The sequence below is a fragment of the Capsicum annuum genome, chromosome 12 (assembly GCF_002878395.1).
Source record: "Capsicum annuum cultivar UCD-10X-F1 chromosome 12, UCD10Xv1.1, whole genome shotgun sequence".
Taxonomy (NCBI): domain Eukaryota; kingdom Viridiplantae; phylum Streptophyta; class Magnoliopsida; order Solanales; family Solanaceae; genus Capsicum; species Capsicum annuum.
The window spans coordinates 154,534,676-154,561,678 of record NC_061122.1 but is presented as its reverse complement, the minus strand read 5'-3'; the positions used below and the strand labels follow the sequence as shown (position 1 = coordinate 154,561,678).

Below are 27,003 nucleotides of genomic sequence, written 5' to 3'. Positions count from 1 at the left end.
ATTCCCCAAGGTTATAAGAGTCTATAGGAGAAAAACCATCTGAAAATAGGTTAAATTGAGGTTCAAAAGGAATAACTCTATTTAAATTTTATCAATAAAAACCCCCAACTTTCCACTTTGAAATTATAATTTAAAGGTGTTTTTAAAGATAAAATCAATGAGAAATAGTTGAATTATGTGTTTAGAAGTTACCCACATGAAAATCAACATTTAAACCCTCAAAAATTGCCTTTTCCAAAGCTTGGAGGTCTAAAAATAGAGTAAAATCATTGAAATAAAGTATTTTTTTTGTTCAGTGAATAGTACCTCACGAATGCGGTCAACCCTTTGCATAACGAGGGTCAACAATGACTAGGTCATTAAATTAGACTTCGTATTTATGCCCAATTCTAATGAATAATGTCTTTGCTTTTGCGATAACCTCGACGTGTTTGCGGTGAAGGACTCCATTGCACTTCATAATCGTGGCCACCACCTCACAAATCATGATGAAAGGTGATTTTCTCCTCTGTATTTATAGTTAGAGAACGCATTAATGAAGAAGGATCCATGCACAAAAAACAGTGTGCACAGCTGATTTTGCAAGATTTTGAATGTTCCGAATGGACTCTATGGATACGTCTGGGACCCAATAGAAGTAAACCATATATTATTCTAAACTAATTTTGACATTTCAGACTCAATGATGATGTTAGCATTTTTAAAAATGTTCTTTATCACTAAACTAACCCCAAAGTCCTATTTCATTATTTTCTAATTAAAGGATAAAAATGAGATATAAAAGTCCCAAAATTGAAACAACCCTGCTACTTATCCAAATTTAATATTTTAGATCTATTGGTGAAGTTCATTGGCCATCCAACACTCAAAATGACAAATATTGACCAAAGTCAACTATATGGCTTCTTAAGTCTTTAAAAACCACATACTCACACAACTCATTATGATCGTATCAGATATCATGTCAACTATTCTCAAACCTCAAAATTAACATGTAGAAACTATGGAGAAGGGAAAAATGGTCAAAACATATAAAAATAAAATATTCACCAATTTAAGTCATTATACTTCAACATCTATCTTGACCTTACATGTGGAAGGTTAATGTTTTATCATATATTATGATGCTTCATGAGTTGGTTTTGGTGATGTTTTGATACATAAGTTAAATATCGTAGCCTATGTTTTGAGGAAGTTGTAGACTCATGTGAAGTACTACCCCACTTATGATTTGAGTTAGTAGTGGTAATATTTGTTTTAAAATTATGGTGATATTACTTATAGGGAGTTCATTATGAGGCATTCACCAATCATCATAACCTTCAACATAATTCAACCATAAATATTTGAATTTTAGACAATGTAGGTTGTTAGAGTTTTTGAAGGACTATGACATAATTGTCCTCTATCATCTAGGCAAGGCACATGTAGTAGAGGGTGCTTTGTTTTGGAAGGTAATGAGTATAAATAGTCTTGCTTTATTGGTGGTGGAGGAAACCTTTAGATATTAATGTTCAGGGTTTGGATAATAACTTCATGAGACTTGATATTTCTGAGCCTAGTAGAGTTCTAGCTTGTGTTGATCCATAGTCCCTATAGATGGAGAATATTTAAGGATAGATAGTTTAAGGATGTAAAGTTGTTAATCACTCAATATAAAGTATTGAGATGTGAAGTTAAGGAAGTAATTCTTTACTAGGTGGAAATTTTGAGGATTAAGGGTCAGATTTGTGTCCCTAGGGTTGGTGACTTTACTAGATTCATCATGGAGGAGCTCATAGTTTGAGGTATTCTATCCATCCTTATGCAACTAAGATGTATCATGACCTAAATCAACACGATCAGTGGTGTGGATAAAAATAGACATTGTGGAGTTTGTGGCTATATTTTTGAACTATCAATAGGTGGAGTATGAGAACTAGAGATTGAATAGTATAACTAAAAGGATGCCTCTACTTAAATGAAAGTGGGAGCATATCATTATGAACTTTATGGTTGGATTTTCTCAGACTTTGGAAAATTTTAATTCCATTTTGCTGATTATAGATAAATTGACCAAATAAGCTCATTTTGTAAAAGGTGGTCTGATTCCTTTAAAGTTAGGCTATGGGGCACAGACCTGTTAAAAGATTCCATAGATAGAGTGAAGCTATTATAAGATTGTATTGACATCCCAGAGTAGATAAAAGTTTTATAAAGATTAGAGAGTCATAGTGATGAGTGGGTTTTGTTGAAAATCACCCATAAAGGTTGTGATGAAGTTTGGGAAGAAGGGAAAGCTTAGACAGAGGATTATGGGATCTTTTGAGATTCTTCGATGTATTGGGAGGTGGCCTATAAGCTGGCTTTACCTCTGAGTCTTTCAACTGTGCATCCATTTTTCATGTCTTAATTTTAAAGAAACATCATTCTGATAGTTCTCATATGATTCAATGGGTTTAGCAAATCAAGACCAGAATCAGGCATTTGAGGAGCACATAGCCATTTTGGATACGTAGACTCATAAGTTGAGGTCTAAGAATATAACTCCAGTGAAGGTTCAGTCGAAACATCATCTGATTGAAGAGGCTATATTGGAGACACAACCAGGCAAGTAGAGTAGATATCCTTAGTTTTTTGATAATTTAGGTATCTTCCTTACTCTTACCTTTGAGGATGAGTATCTTTTTTAATGGTGAATAATGTAAGAACCCTCATATTCACCCACATGAACTAACTGGTTTAAATGTATACCTACAATACAAACCATATATTCTTTTATGAAAAGTAAGCAATATAAGAGTTAAGTCTCACTTTCCTTATCAACGATACACAAACATCTTTTGAATTGCTAATATATCTTCAAAAAATATCCAATAACCTAAATCTATTTAGAAAAATATAAATAATGGGCATGCATTAGTCTAGGAAAACTAATTCCTTAATTTTAGGACACTTCAGAATCTTAGTCAACTCAAATCAACTCACGGCTATAAGCATTGGCTACTTATTAATCTACTAAGCAGTTTTCTTCATGTTTCAATAAATACCAAGTATACTACAAATTTCGTTCCTCTACTTCAAGAGAGTATTTGTATTTACAGAACTTGAAAGATGATTTTTAAGAATAATTCTCTTTCACAAAAGAGATGTGTTTATTAAATTTAAGACCTCCAATAATTTTTTAAAAAATAATCAACTCAAATCTACTCCTCGAGTCAATGGTCAAAAATTCAAAAGTGATTGCATGAAGGAGTCATCCCTAAGTAGTCGAGTCCAAATATACAATCAAGTTTTAATCGTGATGCTAATAGACGGATCAAATTTCAATTTTTACCAATTTCAGGCATATAACTAAGTCTCAATATTTTACATCTCATATCATAAATTGTAAGGTAAATACACATCCTAATATCATCAACCAACTCAATAATTCAATCTCATACCCAATATATAATATTAACTCCCAAAAAAATCCTCAAATAAAAATGTAAAAACAATACCTTAATAACATAAACTTGTTATAGATGAATTACAATTTATGTACCATATTTCTCTTAATTTTGTGTTGCTCTTAATTTTATGTTAATACCTTCAGTAAATAGATCTCCCTTTCATCAAAAAGCAGTCCCAACCTTACTATCCAGGAATGACATAACACCAAGATAACTTCCTTATCATTTGTCAATTGATGTTTCCCTAAAGTATTTCTCCAAAATATCAAAGACACCAATTTCATTTTTAGCTATATTGCTCTAGAATGTGAGACACTCCTATACGATGAGCTTGGTGTCACTACCCAACTTTTCAAGTCATGATGGCGCCTACCATAATCCACCAGTAGGCAAGCCAACCCATAATCTAGAATGGCTAGTAACTAACTACTCAATAATATAAGGAAAATAATGCGGAATATATGAAATAAAGATTAGTACATAAGAGAATCCCAAAACCTAGGGGTATCGGTACAAGATCTTCTAAACATAATGAGAGTACAAAAATGATATACCAAGGAGAAATACACTGATAATACTTATCTCCAAATACAACTTAGAGACTAGTCCAATACATAGGAGAGAGATAAGTAATACTCCAAACATTAGGAGCTCACTCTAAGTCTCCGAACCAGGGCGGCTCTACACGATGTACACATCAACAACGATAACTCATACTATGATCTGCAGGATGCAAAAGTGTAGTGTGAGTACCAAACTAATGGTATTTAGTAGCATCTGCCAACTGAGCTCCAAAGATAAAGTAGATATACACATCTTTAGTTCCTCTACTTCAATAAATACCAAGTATACTACAAATTTCGTTCCTCTACTTCAAGACAGTATTTGTATTTACAGAACTTGAAAGATGACTTTTAAGAACAATTCTCTTTCACAAAGAGATGTGTTTATTCAATTTAAGACCTCTAATATTTTTAAAAAAAATAATCAACTCAAATCTACCCCTCGAGTCAATGCTCCAAAATTCAAAAGTGATTGCAAGAAAGAGTCATCCCTAAGTAGTAAAGTCCAAATATACAACCAAGTTTTAATCGTGATGCTAATAGATGGATCAAATTTCAATTTTTTCCAATTTCAAGCATATAACTAAGTCGCAATATTTTACATCTCATATCATAAATTGTAAGGTAAATACATATCCTAATATCATCAACCAACTCAATAATTCAATCTCATACCCAATATATAATATTAACTTCCAAAAAATCATCAAATAAAAGTGTAAAAACAATACCTTAATAACATAAACTTGTTATAGATGAATTACAATTTATGTACCATATTTCTCTTAATTTTGTGTTGCTCTTAATTTTAAGTTAATACCTTCAGTAAATAGATCTCCCTTTCATCAAAAAGTAGTCCCAACCTTACTATCCAGGAATGACATAACACCAAAATAACTTCCTTATCATTTGTCAATTGATGTTTCCCTGAAGTATTTCTCCAAAATATCAAAGACCCCAATTGCATTTTTAGCTATATTGCTCTAGAATGTGAGACACTCCTATACGATGAGCTTGGTGTCACGACCCAACTTCTCAGGTCATGATGGCGCCTACCATAACCCACAAGTAGGCAAGCCAACCCATAATCCAGAACGGCTAGTAACTGACTACTCAATAATATAAGGAAAATAATGCGGAATATATGAAATAAAGATTAGTACATAGGAGAATCCCAAAACCTTGTGGTATCGGTACATGAGCTTCTAAGCATAATGAGAGTACAAAAATGATATACCAAGGAGAAATACACTGATAATACTTACCTCCAAATACAACTTAGAGACTAGTCTAATACATAGGAGAGAGATAAGTAATACTCCAAACATTAGGAGCTCACTCTAAGTCTCCAAACTAAGGCGGATCTACACGATGCACACATCAACAACGATAACTCATACTATGATCTGCAGGTTGCAAAAGTATAGTATGAGTACCAAACTAATGGTACTTAGTAGCATCTGCCAACTGAGCTCCAAAGATAAAGCAGATATACACATCATATTAACCGAATCAAATCCACAGCCAAGTGTCCATAAATCATATAACAAGTCATTGAGAAAAATAAGGGACAACTATCCTATTCATGGCCAAAAGTCTAACATAACAAGACTTAGGAAGTATCAAGGTGAACTATCTTATTTAAACCACACTTAGGAATCTCAATACTATACCATATAGCCTTAGCCAATATACGAATAAAGAGCAGAAAAAGAATATGTAATAATAAACAATGCCAAGGAATGAATATACAATATGATTAATGAAGGGATGGATACACGATAGTTTCATAGCTTCGTATAGCTATATATATACATATACATATAAACATAAGGTCATCTTAAATCATAACCTATATCATCATATCTTCATTCTAAGACCCCATTAAAATACTATCAGGATTTATATACTATCATACTCAGGGTTTCTCGTCCACACAGCTAGACATGAATAATCGTGCAGAGTAATGCGATCATAAGATAGAAGAGACTGAAGACATACCTTAATCCCAATAAGGGATCAATGATCAATCTGTCATAGGCTAGTCATAATAATAATCATGACAATATCAATAACATTATAAATAACCAGCTACTTCAAAAAACCAAATACATAGCCGAGACTATGCGTACCCCCACCGCCCTAGAATTAGAAGGTTCAATCAGCATTCAATAACACAAGGCATATTCCTTACCCATATCTACACAATTGTCCTATACCGACTGATAAATATAGATGCATATTGGTGATAGGCAATATGCATACAGGAATAAATGCTAAGTGCACAATCAATATTAAAACTCATCATAATTGTCCTTATTAGGACCATCATCATAGTTATTAACCTCCGGCCTTGTCGAGGATCAACATATCCTTAATATATCCTCTGGCTCTATCGGGTATCAACATCATCACAAGAGTATCCTTCGGTCTTCCTGGGTATCAACATCATCACAATAGTATACTCTGGCCTTTTCGAGTATAAACATTATCACAGTAGTATCCCTCGGCCTTGCTGGGTATCAACATCATCACAATAGTATCCTCTTCCCTTATCAGGTATTAACATTATCTTGATAGTATCCTCTAGCCCTGTCGAGTATCAACATCATCACAATAGTATCCTTTGGCCTTGTCGGGTATCAACATCATCACAATAGTACCCCCCGGCCTTGTCGGGTATCAACATCATCAAAATAATATCCTCTAGCTTTGCCAGGTGTTAACATCATCACAATAAAGACATTACCAAATATTGTACACTAAAATACTCATAAATATAGTCACATCACCATAGAAAATCTATCTAGTCAACACTTCCCAACTACTTAATATTTGTTAATGAACGCTTATTATAATAAGACCACTAGTCCACTAGTCATCATGTAACCTCTAGTTATTAGCCTAAACATTATCCTTTACATAATCCTTATCCACGGTATAGCAACTAGCCACTATTTGTTTAATAGACAACATCTAACATCTAGTCATGGTTCATCACTATACTAAATCGCTAATTATTTACTATTCATTATTATCAAGTAATCATTCTATATTCGATCATTATTATTAGACAACATAGAACCATTTATCAGCTAACCGTCTTTTAATAACTGACACTATTCATAAATAAACCATCATTCACCGACTAATCCTCGTTTAACTATTCATTAGTCAACCATTTAGCAACTATTCATTGTTATTAGCTAGCCACTTCTTATTACCAACATCACTTATTATCTAGCCTTATTGATACACAACTCCTCATTTAATGACTAATCGAAGATATAAACTTAGGCATCAATATCACTAATCTTCGCCTATGCTAAACCTGATATCATCATAAGCCATATATCAACCATCTCTAACTACCGTATTTTAACTATGTAAGATTCATTAACTAAAACAATAGATTCCTAGCCATCAAGTACCATAGTCACCTGATAGACAACTAGCTACCACTTAGTTGAACCGTTAATTAGGCAGAATAGTCATAAGATAGTATTTCAACTACAATCACATCAATTTTTATATAATAATCATGAATTTACCAAATCTATGCATGCCATCACCAGTATCCAATCAATAAAGTCGTAAGCAATATACTTTATCTTCCACCATCCCATATTGGAGAGACGTGTATACAATCATATATACAAATCCATAAACTGTAATCATATCCTTTACAACGACAAGAACTTCTCGGATATCCAATCATTGCCATGACATAACCTTTGGCCCAAGGACATATTCAGAATAATCGCAATATCATAGTCATGGCCTTAGGCCAATATATATATATATATATATATATATATATATAACTCATATAGATAATCATATTTATAAGTTGTGGCATATCTCTAACCATCTCCCATATAGGTTGCATCTCACATATAGGAGGGATAATATCAATAAAAATTTAAGCATTCTCTCACACAAGAGGTATCTGACATTTAAGAGGCATAATATAGATAGACATGTAATCATCTATAAGATATCTTATATCAAAAGGCCAAACATCATGACTATGAGGAATATCACCTCTTTAGGTCAACTACCTTATCTAAAAGGAACCTCATCTTTATAGGTCCAGCAATCATGACTAAATGAAAGGGTAACTCTATAGACCAATCTTCAAGTATCAGAGTAAATAGCATCTTTATAGGCTAATTATCAAGTCTAAGAGAAAATAGCATCTCTATAGGACAATCATCAAGTCTAAGAGGAAATAGCACCTCTATAGGTTAATTATCTAGGCTAAGAGGAAATAGCAACTCTATAGGCCAATCATCAAGTCAAAGAGGAAATAACACCTTTATAGGCCACATAATGTATCTAAGAGGAATATCATCTCTAAATGCCAAATATCACTTCCACAAGTTATAGATATGCTACAACTTATAAATAGATAATCATATTTATAAGTTGTAGCATATCTCTAACCATCTCACACATAGGTTGCATCTCATATATAGGAGGGATAATATCAATAAAAATTTAATGATCGTCTTACACAAGAGGTATCTGACATCTAGGAGGCATAATATAGATAGACATGTAATCATCTATAAGATATCTTATATCAAAAGGTCAAACATCATGACTATGAGGAATATTACCTCTCTAGGTCAACTACCTTATCTAAAAGGAAGCTCATATTTATAGGTCCAACAATCATAACTAAATGAAAGGGTAACTCTATAGGCCAATCATCAAGTCTCAGAGTAAATAGCATCTTTATAGGCTAATTATCAAGTCTAAGAGAAAAAAGCATCCCTATAGGACAATCATCAAGTCTAAGAGGAAATAGCACCTCTATAGGTTAATCATCTAGGCTAAGAGGAAATAGCAACTCTATAGGCCAATCATCAACTCTAAGAGAAAATAACATCTTTATAGGCCACATAACGTATCTAAGAGGAATATCATCTCTAAATGCCAAATATCACTTCAACAAGAAATATCATAGTTATAACTCAAAAGCTAAAGTTCGGGAGCATCAATACAAGTTGCTAAGTTATAAAGTAACCCTATTCTAAGATTTACTAGCCTTAGCTATGGCTATCATCTGCAACTAAGCCCACAGGGCTTAACACAAATTTAGGCCTAAGTAGGTCGGATGATCCCACTTTTAATCCTCAATTTCCATAATTAGGAACATCATACCCCAAACTAAGATAAGGTATCTAGTCCAACTTCTAGATGTCAAATAAGCCACATTCAAGCGTAAGATTGCAACGTTGACTAGAAATAAGGGTACTCAAGTTAACTCTACCCAACTTATAATTTCAAGACTACCACACTAGACCAATAAGGTCAAATATCTAAATCATGCTTCAAATGCTACAACCACATCCTAAACATAGGTTTACATTATAACCATGCTATAACTAATACAAATTAGATAGAGAAAGCAATAGAATTCAAAAGGGGTATAAACATACCATTTTACGGGTCCCAAGCCCTCATCTAAACTCAAGACATCAATAATCGAGTCCAAGTCATCCTATTAATAATCAATCCTAACATCCATATCCATAGCCAACATATATCAGACATCATCTATAGAGAAAAATAGACAGAAGCCTACCTCAACTGCAAAACCTCACTTCATACACTGCATGCTCGTCTTCACTTTACAATCCCTAAAATGCCATAAGACTATACAAATCATAATCTACTCATCAATACGAATCTAACAATACTCATATTGCATTATTATGCTTCGGGTCCAAAAATGACACCAAAACTGCAAGTGAGTCCAAATACAAGAAATGAGCTTTCGAGGCCAATCCAATGTCCACACATTAAGAAGGAATCATAACCCTTAAAAATAGGTTAAAATTAAGCATTCTTTGGGCTAAAATAAAGTGTTAAGCTAAATTGGGATTTAAGGTCCAAACTAGGAAATTCAAGTATGAATTGAAGGGGTTCTTACCTTAAATTTGAAGACAATTCCAATAAAAGATGATAATTAAGCTCCCAAGTCATCCACCATGATCAATTTGTGATTAGTACACCATATTAGGGTTTTAAGATCTCAGGGAAGGAAGAAAATGGACAATTCTCAGCCAAAATGGCTATTTAAAGACCCAGCCCAGGCCCTCGGTCCTTTTGATCGCACACATGCAAGCTGCATTCGTGGAAATCGCGGTTGTACTAAGGCCTCTACAATCACAGTCTTGACTACACCAGATGATAGCTGAAGCTTGGAATTTGATTCCAAGTTTCGATCAATTCCTCGGGATGTATTCGGGATCTAATTTTCGTAAACAAAATTTGTAACCACCCTATATTCAACGTTCTGAACGCATTGGGGAACTCAAATTTTCAATTCAAGGTCATTTCGACCAAATAAGGGTCCCATACCTAAACTTTCACATTTTTAACTTTTTGATTGATAGGTTGAAATGAGCTCGAGTGCATTGGGATCTAAACCAAAGTTCTACCTAGCCTAAAATCACAATTTTGGATCCACTGGCATAGTTGGAATTTACATTAGAGATCATTTCACTTATTTTTTTCTCGTTGGCCATTTGGAACTAGCGAAGACTTCTAACCCAATAACATAACCGTCGGTCCAAACAAGTCATAAATGACCTAGGGAGCTAAGAAGAAACTCAAATGATAAAGGTAAGAATAAATATAGAAAATGACCTAAAGGGTAATTACAATATCAACTACTAAAAGGACTTTCATCCCCAAAAGTCAACGGATAAAAAAAATCCCAAAAGCTCAAAAGGATAAGGTACTAGGCTCCCATGCTCCAAGCATAACTTCCCAGGTAACCTCAAATGATAGAAAACACTTCTAAGAAATTTCGCCACAAGTATCCCTTTTAAACCAGAACTTTCATTCTACTTACGAAATAGCCAAAACTCAACTTAACCACTAACTGGCCTCAAACAGAACCAATAAGGTCGATGCATGTACATCTTAATCATAATACGTTGATACTATCTCTATATCTATATGAATCAATGAGGGCTTATTCAAGCCAAAAACAAACCAAGACATGATTCATAAAATCAACTACAAATCCAAAAATAACCTTCCTTTACCATTTTGCACATGCTATCTACTTCAATCCAGGAGAAAAATCACTTAAGCCTCGTCCATGCAGTCTCATCACGGAGAACTCAAAAAACTAAAGATGGCCCGATGAAAGTCCATAAGCAAACATGAGAATAAGCTCATAAGGCACTACCTAGGCATACAAATGGAGATAATCAAGGAATTCAATCCATGCCAATATTGCAACCAGTCTGAATGAAGCCATACTGAATCCAACTCGACAATATTACTCCCACTAAGTAAATTATCCAAAATTCCCAAAGAAAATTGAAACTCAATTTCAAAACTGAAGTAACCAATACGGGGCGCATGGGCTATCATCTGATCACTCATCAACTATGCTCCAACAAAATCTAGAAGACTGACTAGGCAACCACAGAGTAGGCTCAACCATCCTATAAATGAAATGTAAACAAGGATAAGTCTAAAACAAAAGTTGTACGTAAGCTCTACAACACCTTACTGAAATCTCAGTACCAAAGTTGGATCACGTAGTCTCAAATATCCAAACTAAAACTAAAAATAGGTAGGCATTAATACTTTAAATCTATCATACTTCCAAATTACCAATCTAAGGAGTCAAATCCAAAACTTGAGCCAATATGGCTATATCAATGTCAACTATTTCAAAATTGACTCACGTATCAAAATTTGACATATCCGAGATAAATTATACTAAGCCACAATTGAGATATATCTGAAAAATGAAAACCACCATAGGGATAACCTTTGACTGAAACACAAGTAACTAACCCTATATCAGTTGGAGATAACAAAATATATTTGCAAAATACAATCTTACAAAAGGATGAACCAGTAGCTAACAATACATATAACCCGCTCCATATCCATTTGAGGGCATGAACTATCCAAACATGCTCAAAACCTCCCAGGGTTGTAAACTATACCAAAAATGGCAAAAGCTCTAGAAACTCAAGAAAATATAGCTTAAGCTGAGAATAAATATCACAACCCAAAGCTACTCCTAGTCACGACAATAGTGCTCACGGTCACAAGTGACTACAAGATAACCCATAAGTTAGTTCTGTAGTGAGCGCTGAGTTAAATAATAACAGTGAACATGTGTGGAAGATAAACTGATAAGGCCATAAAAATCAAAATACTATAAGCACGATTAAATCCCAAATCTGATGCATCTGATAAAATACTAAAAACTAAACTGTCTATCTGTAGCAACTGACAAGACTATTAAAATTGACTAACTGTCTAACTGACTATCTGATTATCTGAAAGCCTCTAACTGACTGAGGAGCTGATGGAACAAGCCCCCAATTAACTCTGACTGACTGAGAAAAATGAAATATCGAAGTAATTGCATAACAGATAATATTCCTTCGGTGGATAAAGACACACCACTACTACTGCTGAGTAACGCTGAGCTAGCTATGTACGGTTGGGAAACTAAGTATCTGAACATATATTATAAGACAATATAGCACAAAAAAGAGTATGCAATCAGTACTTTAAATGTACTAATATATGATGTGGGTACCAACTAGAATACATGGGATAACTGAGCATGAATGTATAAACATATAATATCTAAGAATGCAAGACCAAGCATAAATATGTTATTGAGATAAATATGTAATCTGAAAGACTAAAAGTTGTATAACTGAATAACTAAAAATCTATACACTTGGTCAAGCAAACCTGAGCTGAAACACATTAAATATAGTACTGAGACTGTAGGAGGTATCATCTAATCAACATGCCCCAATCTGAGCTTGGGGTCCAACCTGTAACCTCAGTTTAAAGAGTTTTAGTATCATGCCATGGGTACTAACACTGGTTGTGTGGATCCACTAAACTGGTGTCTTGGTAGACTAAGGAGTCACCTTCTACTGGAAGGTACCCTCATGAGATATGTGTCATCCCTCAATTGGCAGGTAAATATCTCAAACCAATGTTGGGTACATAGTTCTAAAATGCATGGACTACAACTAAAGGTTACACCCTCTACTGGCAGGTGAGCCCTCATCCTAGCATTCGCTCAGTGCTAAATCCTACTCGTAACTGAACTGACATTGATACTATACTTATCTGAGTTTAAATGGTGCTCATAATGATCATAAATCTGTAAGTATACTAATAAAATTCATGACTTAACTTTTTGAGTATTTGGAAAGATTAAATCATGTACAATATTTAGATATGATGTTCATAACCTACCAGTACTAAATGAAACATTAATAATACGATATCAAAGCTTGCAATTGTAATACGGAAATCATATTTCAAAACTCAAGGCATGGGCACTTTCACAATTATGAGAGAAACATGAACACTGAACATGGGAATGCTCTAAATATGGGAAACAACATGGCGACATGGACAATTTCTTAAACTGGGATTTAACTTAGAAATATCAACACTCAACATTTGAAATGGCTTACTCCACTTTAAAATACTTGTTAACATATCTTGTACTTAAATAAACAAGAGATTTATGGAGCTAGTTCATCTTGAATATGTAAAAACACTTCATTTAAACAAAAGAGGATTTTTGAACTCCATGGGTGATAGGGACCCATGGATGAACATCCCACATACCTCACTACATGAAATCTTATAGATTCCTTGAGAATTTCTTAAACTTGAAGCTTGAATTTCTTGATTTCTTGCAAAAGAGTTTGGATTTGTTCTTGGGGAAAGGGAGGGTTTCTTGAGGGTAATTTGTGAATAAAAGGGCAAATAATGCTATTTGGAAGCCCCAAATTCATGATATGGATGAATTAGGTGAAAGGAAATAACCCAAATACCTTTAAAATGCCATAAACAAAAGCTGAATGAAACAAGGAAGGGGCGGTGCGGGCTTTGGAGTGGTGGACTAGGCTAGGCGGCGCCCACCTTAGAGCGGTGGACTGGACCAGGTGGTGCCCATATTACCCTAGTGGACTAAAGGGGGAAGCGCCCGCTTATCTCATTGCTGCAACTTTTTTGGTTTCCAAACACGCCCCTATGCTCATCCAAAAAATCCAAAATGACCCGGGACATACTTTGAACATCCCAGATTATGAATCAACCCAAAAAATTAATGTCCCGAGGTTGGGGAGCTTAAAATAAAACCATCAAAGTTTATGGGTCTTGAAAAAGGCTAAGTCCTTAAAACTTTAGTGGAAATTCCAAGTCTTGGACCCCTTAAACATGCAACTATGAGCTGAATTAGGCTTGGGATCTTACTGGGTATTACATTATCTTGCCCTTAGGAACATTTGTCCTTGAATAAGACTAGTTAGACTGGAAACACTAAGGCAACTAAGATTACATACTGAACATGCATGATTGAAAACATGATTACATAACTGAATATGAAACATAATACATGAACAAAACTGATTTTGTGAATGCATGCAATGACATAAGATTGATTACATAACTGAAACTGAGAACAAAAGAGAGTTAATCTGAGGAAATCATTACCTTAAGCTGAATCTGAGTTTGCAGAGAAAAGATGAGGGTACTTCATTCACATATCTATTTCTGCTTCCCAAGTGGCTCTCTTAATAGACTGATTCCACCAAAGAACTTTAAGCAAGAGAACTTTTCTATTCCTTGTCCTACGAATCTGACGATCAAGGATCTCAACTAAGACTTTTCTATAAGAAAGGGTATCCTTCAAATCCATATCTTTTAAAGAAACTACTACAGCTGAATCACCAATACATTTCTTTAACAAGGAAACATAAAATACAGGAAGTACTGATGCCAAATATGCAAGCAATTCTAGCTTGTAAGCTACCTTCCCAAAACTGTTTAAAATTCTATATAGGCCGATATAATGGGGACTGAGTTTCCCTTTTTTTCCAAATATCTTTACCCCCTTCATAGGAGAAATTTTAAATAGACCAAATCACCAACCTCAAACTCAAGATCCTTTCTCCTCACATCTATATAAGATGGCTTTGGTCAATCATCAGCCTATCCTATATCAACTAAACTTTCTCCATTGCCTCAAACACTGGATCTGACCCTATCAAAGCAGCTTCACCTACCTCAAACCAGCCAATAGGAGATCTATATCTTCTTTCATAAAAAGCCTCAAACGGAGCCATTTGAATACTAGAGTGGTAACTATTGGTATAGGCAAACTCAATCAAAGGTAAGTGGTCATCCCAACTACCTTTAAAATCAATAGCACAAGCTCTCAACATGTCCTCTAAATTCTGAATGGTCTTTTCTTCCTGACCATCTGTCTGAGGGTTAAAAGTTGTACTGAGATAAACTTGGGTACCGAGACCCTTCTAAAAATCCTTCCAAAAGTGATAGGTGAACTAGTACCTCTATCTGAAATGATAGACAATGGAAACTAATGCAACTTAACCATCTTCCTAAGATTAAGTTTGGCATAATCCTCAGCTGAGTACGAAGTATGAACTAGCAAGAAATGAGATGATTTGGCCATTCTATCAACAATGACCCATATCGAATCATGCTAATGATGTATACAAGGCAACCCTATCACGAAATCTATGTTCACCACTTCACATTTCCAAGTGGGGATGATAAACTCCTAAGTCATACCACTGGGCCTCTGGTACTCGAACTTAACCTACTGAAAGTTCGAACACTTAGCCACAAAGTTTGCAATGTCTTTCTTCATACCACTCCATCAATAGATTTCCCATAAATCACGGTATATCTTACTGGCAGAGGAATAGAATATCGGGCACCATGCGCTTCTGCAAGTATTCATTGTCTCAAACCATCAACATACGGAACACATAATCTACCTTGACAATAAAGCACACCATCTCCCCCTTGGGAGAAAACTTCTACCTTCTTATCTCTAACTGCCTTCTTCAACTTAACCAAATTAGGATCTCTATCTTTTTTTTCTTTTACTTCAAAAACTAATGAAGATTCTAAACCTGTCACGACCCAAAATAAGGCCCTACCCATAATGAGCATCCCAAACTATGAAGGCCCAAACACCCTTCAACATCTGGTAATCATGCACAATATTCATACAATAAAAGAAGATACGGAATTATAAATCATTCCAAAAACATGGTCATACTCTGATTTTAATTTAACAATAAGGAAAGAGATCCAACAATATCTAGACCACATCTGATTCAGTCCATAAAATCTCTACCTCATCTGAAAACAACAACTGTCTAAAACTGGGACAAGGCCCCCAGTGGACCTAAACCAAAATAAATAACATAATCTGAAAGACATAGGACTTTTGGAACAAACAAGGGTCACCAACTGCATACTTCATTATTTTCTAAAAACTCTACAGTTTAACAGAACCTCTGAACTGAGCTTTAGACCCTAGGAGGTAGAGGGGTCAATACAAAAATACTTATACGCAAAGCAAATCCAAAATAATAATTTATATTCAACATATATGAAAGCAATATAAAACAGTTCATAAGCATATCATATAGTAAGAAATCACATGGACATTTTTGAAAGACTCTGAAAATCATCTGAACTTTGTGACACTCTTTGTTTTACTTCTGCGTTAGGTGGTATACGCTACAACTCTAAAATTCCATGGGCTATATGGAATCCTCCATTGACTCAGTAGGAAAACCCCCAAGCCAAGTGTGCCGTAAGGGTTGGGGTCTCTGACTCTACTATGCCACACGGTCGTCGCCAGCATAAAAAAAATATACCCAGATCGACAACTCACGATTTTAGGCTAAGAGTTACTTGAACTCAAGCCTTCTTTGGGTAACCACATAACCTTATTTAAGCCCAATTTTAACTCTTTAAAACAAGCATTCTCTAAAAACATACTTTGTTATGGCATACATACATATGGTATCGTCATACCATTGACTTGCAAGTCACATCTCTAAGCCATTATTAGCATATAATAATCTCTTCTTTAAAAATGTAACATTTGGGACTACCATTCAATAAATCATTTCAAAGAACTCTTTCTTTAAAACTCATGTAAACATATATATACAACTCTCTTTGTCAAACTTTTAATGATGCAAGCTGGCCATGTCAAAACTCTTAATTTCACGCAAATCTTTCTCTTTTAACAAATATGTTTACATCAAGAAACTCCCTCTCTTAAATCTCTAAATTATGCTCAAAATACTATGGTATTTGAGTAAACTATTTTCAAGTCATAAATCATGCATTTCAATCAATTGCCATAAGATTATAAACATAAGGTTATCACAAGAGAGAGATTTTCATTATTTGTGCTCTCAAATAAATTTTCAATTTCAAGTTTCATACATATACTTATATGTGTAATTCAATTTAAGGGGATAAGGCCTAAAGGCCAAAACAACAATATCATTAAACATGAATAAAGCATAATAAAATCATGAATTTCAAAACCTCTTTAACAAATTCATGCTTGATGATTTTTAAATCATGATTGAGTATTTTCAACAAGCCCATGTAGTTTTAGGATAAACCCCACGTACCTTAAATTAGAAGCTTTGGAATGAACTCTCGCGTTAGGGATGCTATACGTACGATTGATGGGTGCTTCTTATAGACCTCATAATGGGGATTCAAATTCTTGAAGAGTTAAGGAAAATCTAAGGTTAAATCTTAAGATATGTTGATTTTTGGGTTGAAACCCTAAGGAGTGTTCTTAGTGATTTTGAGAGAAAATAATATTATTTTGGTGTTTGGGAGATTTAATCCCGTGTTATGGTTGAATAGGGGGTGAAAAATACCACATTTTCCCTAGTCACAGAAATGGCAAAACGTTTTGCTCGGGTATCAGTTTGGCAAAATTAGTATCGTTGGAAAGATAATTCTAAGAGCTTTCATTTGATATATAGTAGGACCTCTAATTCGTTATATCAAAGAGTTATGGTCAATTGAAGTTGACCTAAGTTTCGACACTCACTCAAACTAGAACGATAGGAAAGCTTTCAACTCGTCCTTGATTTTTGGGGCCTCTATGATCTCAATTCATGCTCAAATAGATTCCCACACTAAAAAACTGATTAACATGCCAGATTTGCATAGGATTTATGGCTTTTGGATCATCTACACATATAAATGACAGTTTTTATTCTAACCCAAAATGCGGTGTGTTACAAAACCATCCTTAACCCATATACTACCTTCGGCAAAAATCAACTAACCAAACACCTAATCTAGCAAGCTGATGAACCTCCTAAATTAGCTTCTTTTTATCATCCTCTACATGGGAAGAACTACCCATAGACAACCTACTAAGGGCATCTTCCACTACATTGGCCTTACTCGGATGATACAACACACTCATATCATAATCCTTTAATAATTTCAGGCACCTACTCTAATGAAGGTTCAAGTTTTTCTGCGTGAACACATACTGTATACTCTTATGATTAATGAACACATCAATATGAAATTCATAAAGATAATGGCTCCAAATTTTAAAGGCAAAAACAACAACTTCTAACTCAAGATCATAGGTAGGATAATTCTTTTCATGAGGTTTAAGTTGTTTAGAGGCATAGGCTATGACCTTGCCTATTTGCATCAAAACACAACCTCTGCCAATTCTAGAAGCATCACAATAAAATACAAACCCATCTGAATTATCTGGAAAAGTCAAGACTGGAGCAGAAGTGAGTCAAGTCTTCAACTCTTAAAAAGTCTTCTCATAAGAATTTGACCACTAAAATTTGATTGTCTTCTGAGTCAATCGAGACAAAGGGGATGAAATAGATGAGAACCCTTCAATAAACCATTTGTAGTAGCCCAAAAACCCAAAAAACTCCTGATATCTGATGGAGAGATAGGTTTAGGATAGTTTCTCACTGCATTGGTCTTTTAAGGGTCAACTCATATGCCATCACTATAAACTGTATGGAAAAGAAAAGCTACTGATCTTATCCAAAACTCACACTTACTGAACTTAGCAAACAAATCATGATCTCTAAGGGTCTGCAACACAACCCTTTGATGATTTGCATGATCATTATCACTACGAGAATAAACATGGATATCATCAATAAAGACTATGACGAACATATCCAAGTACTATTTGAACACCCACCCTGTTCATCAAGTACATGAAAGCTTTAGGAGCATTTATTAGTCCAAAAGACATAACGAGGAATTTGAAGTGACCATACCAAGTTCTGAAAGTTGTCTTTAGAATGTCACATTTTCTGAATCTAAGTTGATGATGGCCGGATCTAAGGTCTATCTTAGAGTAATAACTAGCATCATGAAGTTGGTTGAACAGGTCATCAATTCTTGAAAGTGGATACTTATTCTTGATTGTGACTTTGTTCAACTGACGGTAGTCGATGCACATTCTGAGAGAACCCTTTTTCTTACGCACGAACAAGATGAGAGAGCCCCACAGAGAAATACTGGGACTGATAAAACCCTTATCTAACACATCTTTTAACTATTCTTTCAACTTTTTTACTACACTAGAGCCATTCTATAGGGTGGAATAGATATAAGTTAGGTATCTAGAAGGAGATCTATTTTGAAGTCAATTTCCTTTTTGTGACGAACTCTGGAAAGACCTTTAGGGAATACATCTAGAAATTCCCACACTACTAAAATTGAATTGAGACTCGAAGCCTCAAAACTAGAATCTTTGACTCGAACAAAATGGAAAACACGCCCTTTAGATATCATCTTTCTTTCTTTAAGATATGAAACAGTCTGACCCTTAAAAACTGAGGTACTCTTCCTCCAATCAATGACTAGTTCATTAGGAAATTAAAACTGAACGACTCTATTTCTACAATCAAATGAGGCATAGCATGATTGAATCTAATCCATGTTGAGAATGACATCAAAATTAATCATCTCTAGCTTCACAAGATCAACTAAGGTGACTTTCTAAGATACTGTAAATTTCTGTATACCCATTTGGATATAATGGATTTACCCTCTAGGCTAGACACTAAAAAAGGCTCTACCAGTATTTTAGGACTGACATGAAAATTAACGGTTATATAAGGAATCATAAAAGAAAGTTAAGCTCTACAGTCTAATAAAACTTAAACATGAAGATAGAAAAGTTGTAACATACCCATAACTACATTAGGAGAACTCTCCTGATCCTATCAAGTATGAAGGGCATATAACCAATTTTAGTGCTTCCCACTAGTGGCACTGGAAGTGGTGCCCTGCTAAGTTAGGTGACTGGCTGGAGCTGAAGGACGATCAGACTGACCCTGCTGCCCAGTTTGTGGGAAATCCCTAACCTTGTGGCCTGGCTTACCATATCTAAAACACACATCATTATCAGCTCTACACACACCCTGATGATTCCTACCATACTTTCCTCAGAGCGGATTTGTATGAACACTGTACATAGTACCCTGGGACTTAGAGCCTAGTGCTCTATCACGACTGTCATGCCTGAACTTAGGCACTAGCATACTAGCTGAAGATGGAGCTGGTGCTGAAAACTTTTGGAAAAATTAAGAACGGTTACCATTTTATGACCTTGGTTGAGATAAGTTGAAACTACCTGTTCTAGCCTTTTTATTCTCTATTTTACTTTCTTCTTTTCCTTCTCCTTCTTAATCTGTTGAGCGTGAACCACATGATTAGATAAGTCCATATCTTTAATCAACATGGAGGTCCTACAATCCTTGACCATACTATCAGCTACACCAGATACAAACTTACTCATTCTAAACCTATTGTCTACCACCACAGTAGGAGCATACCTCGCTAACTAAGTGAACTTAAGCGAGTACTCCTTCAACTCATTCTACCTTATTTCAAGTTAATGAACTCATACACCTTAGCTTCCCCCAACTCTAATGAGAAAACACTGTCTAAGAAAGTTATGGTGAATTCCTCCTACTTAACAGGCCTTGTCTTCACACTTCGATCCTTCTTCCACTTCTTATACCACATGTGAGCTACATCCTACAACAGATATGTAGACAACTCTGCACTCTAACTCGAAGTGATGCCTGTGATATCAATCACTATCTTTACCATATCCAGAAACTTCTGTGAATCCTTCTCTGATTTGGATCCCATAAACAAAAGGGGATTTATCTGAATGAATTCCTGACTCATAACTATAGCTATATTTTCCACTGTAATAGCAAGGGAAAAATCCTTTTCGTTGTTTTGAGTAGCTACTAAATAGGCCAGCATCGTAAAAGCAGCCCTAAATTTAGTGTGAGAAACTTGCTCTTTCAGGGAGTCTTCCTGAATATGTCGTGGCATGGGATGATCCCTATTTGGTCTTTTATTGTTTCTTCTAGGAGGCATTCTCTGTAAATGGAATGAAGAATGAATTATAAAGAGATTTTAAATAGATCTCACACCCTTTGACACGACATGAACACTAAAAGAAGGGAAACTTTCCTAAAATATTTCATATCTTCTTATCTATAAGTGTGGCGCACATCACACCCATGCATAAGACTCTACTCAATGCATCTTTCAGAATCCCTAGGATACTTTAAAACCTTAGGCTCTGCTACCAAGCTTTTTTACGACCTGAAGCTACCCCTAGTCACGACAATGGTGCTCATGATCACAAGTGACCACAAGTTAACCCATGAGTTAGTACCTACTATGAGCACTGAGTAAAATAATAATAATAGTGAACACGTACAGAAGATAAAATGATAAGTCCATAAGAATTTGAATACTGAAAGTATGATTAAATCCTAAATCTGATTAATTTGATAAAATATTAGAAACCAAATTATCTATCTGTAGCGACTGACGAGATAGTTAAAACTGACTGTCTGATTGTATGAACGCCTCTAACTGACTGAGAGTTGACAGAATAAGACCCCAACTAACTCCGACTGACTAAAAAAATAAAATACTGAAGTAACTACATAATAGATAATATTCCCTCGATGGATGAGGACTCAAAAAAATTTTTATGCATTCTAAGGTCGCTATTATAGCCTTTTTAGCCTTGGTTTGAGGATGACTCATGTGATATATGGGTTGACAATGAGATAAATGTTCGTAGAAGTTTTAAAGAATGTGTTTATGATGCTTAAAGTGAGTTTCAAACAAGTTTGTACTTAAAATATTCATTTAGAGTTCAACCCGAAAAACTATTGTTACTAGCTAGAGCTAGGTGCTTGTCTAGTTGATTCTGGTAGATTCTATTATTTTTAAATTGTTCCAAATGTTTTTATGTATAATTATATGTGAAAAAACTTGTTTTTAATGATCAAGGGTCAATTAGATCAAGCCAAGGGTCAAAACAATTAGTTAAAGATCAAAGTGAAACTAGCCTATGCTTAGCTAGTATTTCTAGTTCATCGTGTTGGATGTTGGGTTTTTTTGATCTTTAAATTGTTGTGATTAATGATATAGGATTCTTAGTTAATGGATTTATATGATATATAAAGGGTATAAAAGCTTCAAATCAAGTGGGAACAACTCAAAAAGGCTCAGAATGGCTCAACGAAGGCACAATACGCAATTTGATGCACTTTTGGACCCCTGGAATGTCTTGGGCATGTGTAAACTATAGGAGTAGAAAATGGATGTGTAAAAAATATCATTGGATTTAAAATAGGCCTAAAATAGTAACCAATAGGCGTGTGGTAGTCCTAATCGCTCTTACCCTATGACCCGGGTGCATTTCGGTGCTCTCTTGCCTTAGAAAATTTTCTGAGAGCAAATTCTAGTAGCTTAGGCTGATTTAGAGGCAAAACCTTTCCTGGAGTGGGGATAAACCTAGGGTAGCACCCCACTAAGTCCCGGGATCAATAACTAAAGGTTTTACTATCCAACACGGAAAGGGCTTGCTCCTATACTATAAATACATGTTGTATCATGTTTTTACAAATATTTTAGCATATTTTTTTAGAGAAAAGGGCTTCTACAAGTTCTTCATTGTGTTTTTATTTATGTTATTTAGTTCATTCATATTTTTTATCGTTAATTGCTATTTTGTGATTACGATTTTAACTATGTGTGGCTGAACACCCTTTTTCGATGTTGAAGTCAAGAACATAATTATTATTGTGATGGATTAAGTGTGTTTGTTTTGCTTATCAATATTGGTTGTTTGCTTATACTTTTTTTAACTATTTTAAGGATTCTCGACCCTTAGAATACATCCATTGTCAACCTTGTAAACTCGGGATAGGGAATAGGGCGATAGAACATGGGAATAAGCAGAGTATAGTTCTTGATTCTTTATAAAATAAGAAACTTCAATTAGTATCTAGGACAGGGATGTACTTTGATACCTTACTTGATTCATATGTAGGATGACATTTGTTAAGAACTAAAGTGAATTATTACATTCCCGCTCAACGATGTAAGTGTAAGGTTCAACTTAGGTAATAGATTAGAGATTGGGAAAGCATAATCGCGCAATTAACCCTACGAATTAACAAACATGATAAGCAAGATAACAAATAAAATCCAGAAGCATAATATGATTGTTTAGAGTGCTTCAACCCTGGGTTTTCTCTTATTGATTGTCTCAAGACCTTTACTATCCATATTGTTTAGTTTTCATTTACAATTTTAAAACTCTTTATTTGGTTACTCTTGCATCAAATGAATCTAAAAGTATGAACTAAAATCAAATCGTTGCTAAATCTAGTCTCTATAGCATCGATAACTCGTATTTCTTGAAGGCCACTATATTACCTGGTAGACCAGGTACACTTGCGTGTGTGCTTAGGCACTATTAGTTTTTGGTGCCATTTCAAGGAGTTGTTATTTGGAAATTGTTTATTTTAGTTTGACTTTTAGGTTTATTTGGTGTTTCTACGCTTGGTCTTGGTTTTGTTCTTATAGGAAATAGGTTTGAAGTTGATAAGCTGGCAAGGGATCGAGAGTTGGTAGAACAAAGCCCGATACCCAAGCAATTTTACCATTAATGTAGGAGAGAAGCAATCCTTCTCCATAGACTTCCTCAAATACAAGAAGGCCAACAGAATATTGTTCCTATGGCTGAACAACAAGCAGCTGGTAGGAAGGTTAGGGAAGTAGCAGTCCCACTTTCAATGAACTTGACTTCCCCAATTCAAACACCAGCAGCTAGGGGAATTTCAAGTTGAAACACATTATGGTACAGCTTCTTATTAGCAGTGGACAGTTTGCAGGGTTTTCACACGAGGATCCACGAGTCCACTTGCAGACTTTCATTGAGCTAACTGATACATTCACTCCGACTGGAATGACTCTAAATTATGTAAGGCTGACACTGTATCCCCATTCACTTTTAGGGGCAGCAAAAAGGTGGTTGAATACAGAGCTGGTGAATTCAATCATATCATAGGATGACTTAGCCAAAAAGTTTCTCATTATATTTTTTCCATCAGGCAAGACTGCGCAGTGAGATAGTAAGCTTCAAACAGAAGCCTGATGAAAACCTCTATCATGCTTGGGAACACTTCAAGGATCTTCTTCGGGATTGACCACCTTATCAAGACTTGAATGAGATACTTGCTCACTCTTTTGTAGAAGCTCTTAATCAGAATACGAAGATTTTGTTAGATTCAGCCGCAGGTGGTCAAGTGCTGGAATTGACTTATGATGTGTTGTGCACATTGTTGAACCGCATAGCATAAGGAAATCTGTATTGGCATTTAGATTTGAGAATTTCCACAAAAAGAAATACGGGTGTATTAGAGGTGGACCAATTCACAACCTTATTTGCATAGGTTTCTGCACTAAAGAATTTGATCAACACATCATTCAGCAGCATAAAGTTAGGAGCAACACAACCTGTATCCTTAGTCAATAGTGTCCAATAATTTTTAGGTTGGTTTGAGGTATACAAAAATAGTGGTTATTCAATGGCCATGTGTGCTTCAATACAGAATCTGTGATGTATGTAGGTAATGCTCAAAGGCCAATTTATGGTAATCCCTACAACATGAAATGTCAAACTCAGCCACCAAATTATTCATGGAATGTCCCACAACTAAAAGATCAATCAAATCATCCAATGATCAATATGGAAAAGATAATGAAACAACTCTTAGATGGTCAACCACAAGTATTTGTAGATCTGAAAAGTCAAAAGGCAGATTTATAGAATCAGCAAGCGGCCACAAAAATTTTAGAGTTGCAAGTGGGCCAATTATCATAGGCACTAAATATAAGACTACAATATGGGTTGCTAGCAGATACAGTAAATCCAAAGCAGGTTATGGAAATCACCTTAAGAAGTGGTAAAGAGCTTCATAGAAAACCTCCAAAGGCAACAAAGAAGGTAGAAGCTGAGGTGGTGACCCAAAAGGTTTCCAAAAAAGTTGATAATTCAAGAAATTCTGAGTACTTGAAATAAGAAGTTGCTGAATCAAAAGTGAAGAAGACACTGCCATTACCTTTCCCTCGGAGGCAAATTAAAGCGAAGGAGGATGCACTATTTAATTTCTTTGATACATTCAGATAGGTTCAGATTAACTTACCTTTGTTAGATATTTTGCAGAGTATGACCAAGTATGCAAAGTACTTGAGGGATGTGGTAGATAAAAAGTTAAAATTGCAGGATGTGGGATCCATAACACTCACTGAAGAGTGTAGTGCTATGATGACTCAGAAAATCACCAAGAAATTGAGAGATCAGGGGAAGTTTGCTATCCCAATCTAATTTGGAAGTAAAGAGGTCCATGCACTGAGTGACTTAGGGGCGAGTATAAAATTGATACCCCTATCACTATTTAAAACATTGGGCTTGGGAGAGCCAAGACCGACCACTATGGTGTTGCAGCTGGCAGATGGGTCATTCATACATCCGAATAGAATAATTAAGGATGTCCTTATAAAGGTTGGTAAATTCATTATACCTGCTAACTTTATTGTTGTTGATTTTGAGATAGATAAATAGGTACCAATTATCTTGAGGCATTCATTTTTAGTAACCGGAGGAGCGTTAATTGATGTTAGAGAAGGAACAGTCAAAATGAGGGTAGAGGATGAAAATGTGGTGTTTGATGTATACAAAGCACCCATAATTACATCCCAAGTTAAAGATTTATGTATGATTAATGTTATTGAAGGGGACAAGTATGGGGTGTCTATTCCATAAAATACCTCTGACATGATGGAATTTGATGAGCCTGAAAAGATTAAAGTTGAGAAATATGTTGCTCTTGAGAATTCACACCCAAAAGGGGTGAAAAGGATAAGAATATGGCCTCCAAGTGTGAGGAAAAAGATGAAGGAATATGGTTTAGTTGAGCTAGGTCATGCCACGACACTAAATCAGGCATTGTTTGGGAGTAACCCAAGGTAATTAGGTATGTTTTCTTTTTAGTTTTTTAGTTTTTATTTCTCGTAGTTTTTGTTTTTGGTTGAGTCACGGGATAATAGAAAGTCTGAGTACCATAAACCTAAGCTAAGGAGCATGGGAAAAATTGAGTGTGGAATCCCATGGATCTCCTTTATGCAAAAAAGATGCAACTAGCTAGGACTAGAGGCCACAGGGAGTATTTTTATCTCTTACCTTTAAAATTCACTTTAGGAACAAAGTAGATTTTTAAGTGTGGGGTGAAAAAATTTCTAAATTTTGGCTCAGTTTAAAAAAAATTGTGTGAGATATTCTTGTTGGTGCTATTTTTTATTACATGATGCAAGTGGTTTGTGTATAAAAGTATGTTAATTGAGTGAATTGTTATTTTGAAACTCTTAGGCTCATTTTATGACTCTTGAACTTATTGGCTTGATTTTGAATTCATGTTATTATTTGGTTGGGAGTCTATGAATATCCTATTGAGTAGATCATTTGCCATGTGTGATGTGAGTTTTTTATATATTCCTTGTTGTATGTGATGTCTAGAACTTTCTCGGTTTATGTGTGAAGCGAATAAAGAATGTGGGTTTAGGAGATGATAAAGGCATTTCTTTAATAGCCTTGTTTTATACCTTCCATTTGTCCTACCCATTTTTCATTATCCTAGTTAACCCCTACTGAGCCTTAGCCTTTTCTTTTGTAGTTTCATATGTAGTCTAATGTAATACCCTGTACTTTTCCTGGCTTGAAAATTTTTATCAAA

At 35.0% G+C, this 27,003-nt stretch overlaps 1 non-coding gene across 1 annotated transcript; it reads right to left on the bottom strand.

Annotated features, from left to right (window-relative positions):
• Positions 1–24,324: 24,324 nt before the first annotated feature.
• LOC124889910 lies at positions 24,325–24,434 on the bottom strand. Its single transcript, XR_007048823.1, has one exon. It is a non-coding gene; the product is annotated as a small nucleolar RNA R71 (small nucleolar RNA).
• Between the last annotated feature and the right edge of the window lie 2,569 nt (positions 24,435–27,003).